This window comes from Lactuca sativa, chromosome 3, assembly GCF_002870075.4.
Source record: "Lactuca sativa cultivar Salinas chromosome 3, Lsat_Salinas_v11, whole genome shotgun sequence".
Taxonomy (NCBI): domain Eukaryota; kingdom Viridiplantae; phylum Streptophyta; class Magnoliopsida; order Asterales; family Asteraceae; genus Lactuca; species Lactuca sativa.
In genome coordinates, this window is record NC_056625.2 from 295,781,606 (window position 1) to 295,788,731 (window position 7,126).

Below are 7,126 nucleotides of genomic sequence, written 5' to 3' on the forward strand. Positions count from 1 at the left end.
CTCCGAACCGAAAGTACTATTCATAAACCGAACCGAAAGCACTATTCATGAGGGTCCAAACCGAAAGTACTGTTCATAAGCTGAACCGAAGTTACTGTTCATCCGAACCGAACCCGGCCATGAGGGAGATCCGAACCGAACCCAGCACTGAAGGAAGGTCCGAACCGAACCAGCATAGAAGGAAAAATCCGAACCGAAAGTACTGTTCATTACTGTTCACAACAGTACCTTCGGTTCTAGCCAGCCTTCGGACCGAACCCTTGCCTTCGCGTCGGTCCTGCTTCTTTTCGGACCGAGCCTCGGACCAGCCTCACTTCGCTTCTTCCTTCTGGCGCGCCTTCGCTTCCGAGACCAGCCCCTCCGAGCCGTGCGCATCTGACCGAGCTTCGGCCTAGGGACCGAACTTCGGCCTAGGTCCGAAGAAACTCGCTGGAAATTACATTTTTCGCCCATTTTTGCATATTTTCGCGTTTTAAACCCATTTTTAATTATTTTAACATATGATTTTCACCCAAAACTTTATTTTTAATTATAAGGCCCCTAAATTAATGATTTAATCACATTTTAAGGATAAAATCTTATTTAAAAGGGGTTGGTAAAGTACAAAAAGAAGAGTGTTGACCTTACCTTAGTTATGACGCAAGCAACCCCTACACCCACTCCATGACAACCCACAGTCCTCCCCACCATACCTTGTACTTTTTACCTCCCTCACAAGCCACCTCCATGCTTTGAGAGCTGGATATTCACCCTCTCTCCTAATTTTCTCTCATTTGTTCTCATTTCACAAGAAGATCAAACTCCTTTCTCTCTCTAGAAATCCGAGATTCAAGGGCTGATCTTGAGAGTTTCCTCCACCTTTGGTAAGCATAATCCATTTCCTTTAAGATTACCTCAATTATTTCCACTCAAATCATGAGTATCTTACACAAACTCCATTATATTTGTGTTAGAGCTTCGAATCTTCAAGCGATTCTTCAAGTGTTCTTGGGTTGAACACTTCTCTTCTTCAACACCTATCTACTGAAATCACACAAGGTGAGTTCATACCCCTACATTTTCATGTTTTCTTAAGTTTTTAGGGGGGGAATGCAAGTTAAAACACCAAGAACATAACTAAAATTTTCTAACAGCTTTCATCAGAAAAGTTGGACTCCATTCACGGACTGTTTTGGACACCTTAAACATTTTAGTTTTCAAAACTGTTTTAGGTGCATGTAGTTCCACTTCTTAGCTTTAAAATGACTACTTGCACATCTCCATATGATTTTTCTACAATTTATGGTGATTTTTACAAAACTGCCTATCATTTCAAACACCAATCCGGACCAGTCTGTGATTATGGACTTTTTCACCTAAGTTACAGGTCATTAAAAATCATGATAAAAATTATGAGTAAACTAGACACATTTTGGGAACTCCCAGAATTTACGAAGTTAGTTTTTGACTTCGTATGATTTTTCTATGAATTTTCGAAAACAGTGTAGAAAGGCTGAAAATTTGTTAACAGCTTGTAATTTTTATAACACTTTGTATTATGTTGAGCAAAGTGTATAATGTCAAGTTCTAAATATTGAATGTGTTACCTTGTTAGTCTATCATCATACTGAAGTATAGGCATATATGATAAGATTATTCATTTATTTGGAACAAGTATATTAAACCATAATGAGCATAGTTTATGAATTTATAACATTAAAGTTTTCATAGAAGAATTTTTACATATTACAAACGTTTTGGATAAACTACAATAGGTATAGTTTATGTATCATTACCTCTTAAACATATTTATCAAAGGTTTTCCGTTTAGTTCACGTAAATTTGTTAATGAATAAATTTGTGAGTCATTCCCTTCGGGTTACTTCCAAAGTAACAAAACCAAAAAGTCCTGTAAATTGTAACCAGAGTCTCTTGTAAGGAGAACGTGATAGTTGTGTATAGATCTATATTGGGTTTGACAAACCCACACCAGAGCTGCTCGCTACAGCTAGACCGGCAGGTCTGTGGTGACAAGTGTCATTTAACGACGACGCCTGAAGAACGTCGCATTACGAGGCCACCCAAGTCAAGTATGGTTACGATAGCTCACATGTGGTATTAACAATCATAAGATTTACGGGTTCTAACCTTAAATTAGCGAGTTAGGTCTAATTAGCTCACTGAAATTACTTTAAGTATGGAAAAATACTTGTACGCTTTCATATCAAACGAAAAGGGTTTTATGTCGATTTAAAATCACATTTTATATCAACAATTACATACTATATTGTATACTTTTGGTCTTGGTATTTAGGACTACCTAACTTATGTAAGGAAAATATTGGATTTTTCTTGGTATCATACATCTCTTTACAAAGATCGATTTTCAAACTCTTACTGTCAAAAGCTTATGAACTCACCAACCTTTGTGTTGACACTTTTCAAAACTACTTGTATTCTCAGGAATTCAGTGAAACAGGAAATCAACCACGTTTTGAGGATGGGACGATAAATCGTCGAACAGTTCACTTTGTATCATAATGTAATTGATTTGAATCATGTAAACATATACTTTGGTGAAACTTTTTCAATTATATTTATGATGGTTGTATTTACTTTGAGCACTATTATACTCGTTGTTGTGATACTTTACATGAAGTCCTCCACCCCCGGACGTTTCCGCTATCCTTGGTTTGGGGGTGTGACAGATTGGTATCAGAGCATTGTTTATAGTGAACTCAGTATATCGAACCACATAAGATATACAAACTATAAATGCATTGGGACTAGAGTCTCTGATTTTATGTTTTCAAAACAACTATACTTTTGGAAATAAGTAGTTTCTTATTAAAAGTATACATGCATGCATACATACTAGGGTCAACATCGTTCTAAAACAAAACAAAAGTAATGATTGTTGGATATCACAAGCAAGCTCAGGGATGTATGGTCAGTCTTGGGAATGGCATAGCCTGATCAACTATGCCCGTCCGAGGAGTGATTAGCACATGCCCAAGAATGGTTGTGATATGGCAATAAGTCTAAAAACTTACCAACACTACCACAAGGAAATACCATAGGGGTATTTGGTGTTACTATAATTACTTATCTGAGAACTAAATAGATTTTTATCAATAGGTCAATAATTGCTTAGTGGATTCATTAAAATTATATGTATCCAGGACGTCATAGACTTAGAATCTGTGGATCTTTGCTTTACTTCCTGTTCTCGTTGGATTGGGGATTTAGAGTTAGGATCGCTTATTCGAAGGTCTATCTTGTCCCAAATACATATGACTAGTATGAACTAAACAATGTATTAAAGTACCTGATGAAGATCATCTTATAATTATCTAATTAGTACATCTACTTAGTTAGTTCTTATATCCCCATTTCTCGCGAAGATATCATGGCCGGATTTCATCCCCACGACGACCCGTACTACCTTAACCACAACAATACTGAATGGCTCGGAGAGGAGCCAGAGAATGATCACCCAATCCCTGTGGATAGTCACCAAGCTGAAGGCCTTGATGACGGTTTCGACTCCGAACCTGAAATGGTGAACCTATCCTCGATGACCCGTGTTCCCAATCCCGATCCTCGACCGGCTTTCCAAGGCCCGATGCCTCCTTGGGTAGAGTGCTTGGAAATCTGGAGCGAAGAGCAAGACCAACCTATGTCATTCGATGGAGATCGAAGCTTCTACAACATAAACGAAGGAACCCCAGCAGATAGAATTTTTTTCCAATCCTGGTACGTAGAGTTGCCCGAGACGAGATTCAGGACAGAACAACTCTCCATAGTATCGCAGAGGTTGATGCAAATGCAAGAATACATACAATCCGCACCAATCGCCTTGAGCACTCGTGAAAAGTCTGAGGAAGACTATGAAACCCTGCTGCAAGCACTGGCTGAATCACGAACCGATGTAATAAAACTTCGAGTACGCCAGAGGGTGTACGAAAGGCACATGCTTGATATGGAGCAGCAGCTAGCTGAACTGAGAGATCACAAGAAAAATGACCGCCGCCAGTAGTAAATGCCTTACTTCATTTCATGTTCAAAAGGAATCGTTATCCCTATCTATGCCCTATGAGGTATTTCCTATGAAACTATCTTGTACTGTAGGTACCTCTAGTGAGGCCTTCAGGCGGCCAAGACACCCCTGCTTTGATATGATATAAGACCCTCTACAAGGTCAATCTTCCCTAATTTGTTTCATCTTAAACATCAATGACGTATCAATCAGCCGAGTTCTGTGTCACCCTTTTGTTCAAACACTCCCATCATGCTGCGATAGGAGCCTGCCTACAACCCACTCTACTCAAGTTATAAAACTAGAGTAACCTAGCTCCGGAATCGTTCCTGATCTCCTCTCCAAGGTTGGATCATGTCATTCACCAACCAATGGAGCCCGGTTTTAAACAACCAACATCAAAAGATCATTACCTAAACATACTTCTACTCTGTATTAGGATTGCATCATAGGGATGCAAGTCAAATCTTCGAGAACATGCTCCCATTTGGTCATGATAAGGGCCCAGCCTGGGTCAGCTATAAGGCACCACTTTGGTGCAAAATTACTAAAAATTCATGGGTTACCATGTAAAGACTCCCGTTAGGAATTGTTTTCAGAACGCCCTTAACAACAAAATTACGTTACATATCAATATAAGATAAAGCTTAGTTAGAAACTCACGACGCATAGCCATTCTAAAAACTCCTTAACATCTCACCCTTAAACATTTTGTTGAAAAGTTCTTCATCATAGACTCGCGGGTGCGATCATACCAGCACTAATGCACCGGAGCCCATCAGAACTCCCCAGCCAAGCGTGTTTGGACACACATGATTCTAAGATGGGTAAAGCTTGACGCCCGTATGAAACCTACCCCTACCCACTGCTGTAACCCTATTTCAAGAATGTTAGCGGAAACACTAAGAGCAGTACAGTAATGTGCAAAAATTTATATGCGTTAATATAAATTGTAAGGATGCACTTAAGATAACCATTTCCACTAACGAAGATGTTTTTCATCGTGAAACAGAACTATGTCTTCACCAAGAGGGAACCAACCAACTAGCAAGGTGCCAACTCTGCAGATAGACGCTGCTACTTTTCAGGCTGCAGTCACGGCAGCCGTGGCAGCCGTCATGGCACAGTTCAATGCTAACAACGTCAGCAGAAATGGAAGCGATGCTGGCAATACAGATAGTGGTAATATTCAGGAACCCCAACGGGCGTCCGCCAGCAAAAATACCTCTGGTCTCAAACCTACGAACAAGAAGAGAAAGTTTTGGAACATGAAAGAGCGCCACCAATCTCAAAAATCCACTAAGAGACAACAACCTATGGCCACCCCCACCATCGCAACAGCAGTCACAACACCTGCCCCAATACTAGCCACATGATCTACCACCCAAACGCCGGCCAGACCATATAAGGGGTCACTCCCGGAGTGTAACAAGTGTAATTACCATCACACAGGAGCTTGCCGAATTTTACAATGTGATAACTGCTACAGGGAAGGACACACCGCCCGTTTCTGTAGGACCCCGACTCAGTACATCACACCAACCCCCATTACCAAAGAAATTCCAGTGTGCTTCCTATGTGGCGAAGCGGGACACTTCAAGAGAAACTGCCCAACTGAGAGGAATGACGGGGAAAGCGGAGGAGCTTAACAAAAGAACCAACAAGGGTAATAGGGAACCATATTAGGACTTTTGTAATGTTTCCCAACGACAAAAACGTTTAAGTACTATATGTTTGTAATGAAATTGTTATGCTTGCTAAAATCACCGTCTTTCTAAAAGTAGTTAAAATACTCTCTCGTTTAAATCGAACCAAATACATTCATATATGATCTAAAGATCATTACCTCTAAGATGTGATGACTTTATACATACATCAGGGTTAATTATAATCGAAATACTGAAGTCTTGAAACAAATAATTTCATCCCGACTCCTAAGCCGTGTCTAGTAGTAAGAACCAAGTGGGGCCACCCACTCGACGATTCCCCAACATCAGATCACATACGACGTTCATATACCATTCGATCATAGGGAGACCTGTTAGGGGTCATGATGTCAAATATCATTACTAATTCTTGAAACACACCTGCCGCCAGTACTAGACACTGTGGTATAAACCATCTACGATAATGATAACATCAAACAAAGTTTATCACCCTAAAAAGAAACACAAAGTACTTTATCACTCCGGTAATCTCTTCGTGCGAATACAGCTTAGCTAGTTTTATCTAAAAAGATATTGCTGTCGTCATTCAATCTTCATTAATATAACCCTCATCTTCCTAACTTAACATAAATAAAAGGACCTTTCACCTAACCCCTCCAAACACCGAAACCTTCGTCTCTCATAAACATCCAGCTCGAACCTACGGATTATCTTTTGCTATGGAACCCCAAAACACGCATCAGAGGAGTGTTATGCTTCCGAAACCTCATCACAAGTGCTTACAGGAGACCCTTGGGAATGTCACGCATGTAGCAGACAAGGTCCAAGCACAGAAGTTTGGGAAAGATATAGTATGAGTTCTGCCATGAACTTCGAGCCAAGGTAGCCCAGGAGGGCGAGTAAATGTCCTACCATCTAAGAAGGCCTAATCGTATAAACCAAACCCACATGCTTCCTACCGAGCTGCAAGAACTCTTAGGTCAAACCTGTCGATCTACTCAACAATAAAATTGAAGAACCAAGCTTTTCACCCTGGAAGGCTCTGTTCTTATTCTTCAAATAGAAAGACAAATTGCTCATAGTTCCATTAACCTCAGAGACCCTGGTAGCTCTTCTGGAAAGACGTCGGGGAAGTCCCATACTACGGGGATGTATTTTAGGTCTTTTGTTTTCTGGCTTGTATCGACGACGTGTGCAAGGAATGCACGATATTCCTTACGCAAGTACTTATGGGCTTGCATACTCGAGATGATACGAAGACTTGTACTGGGTTTGTCTCCATACATTAATAAGGTTTTGTTATGAGGTAGATTTAGACAGATTGCTTTGTCGAAACACTGGATATCGGCATGATGGAGACTCAACCAGTCCATGCCCACAATGACATCAAAACTATTGATCGATAGTGGTATAAGGTCGATTGGTAACGAATGGTTATCTA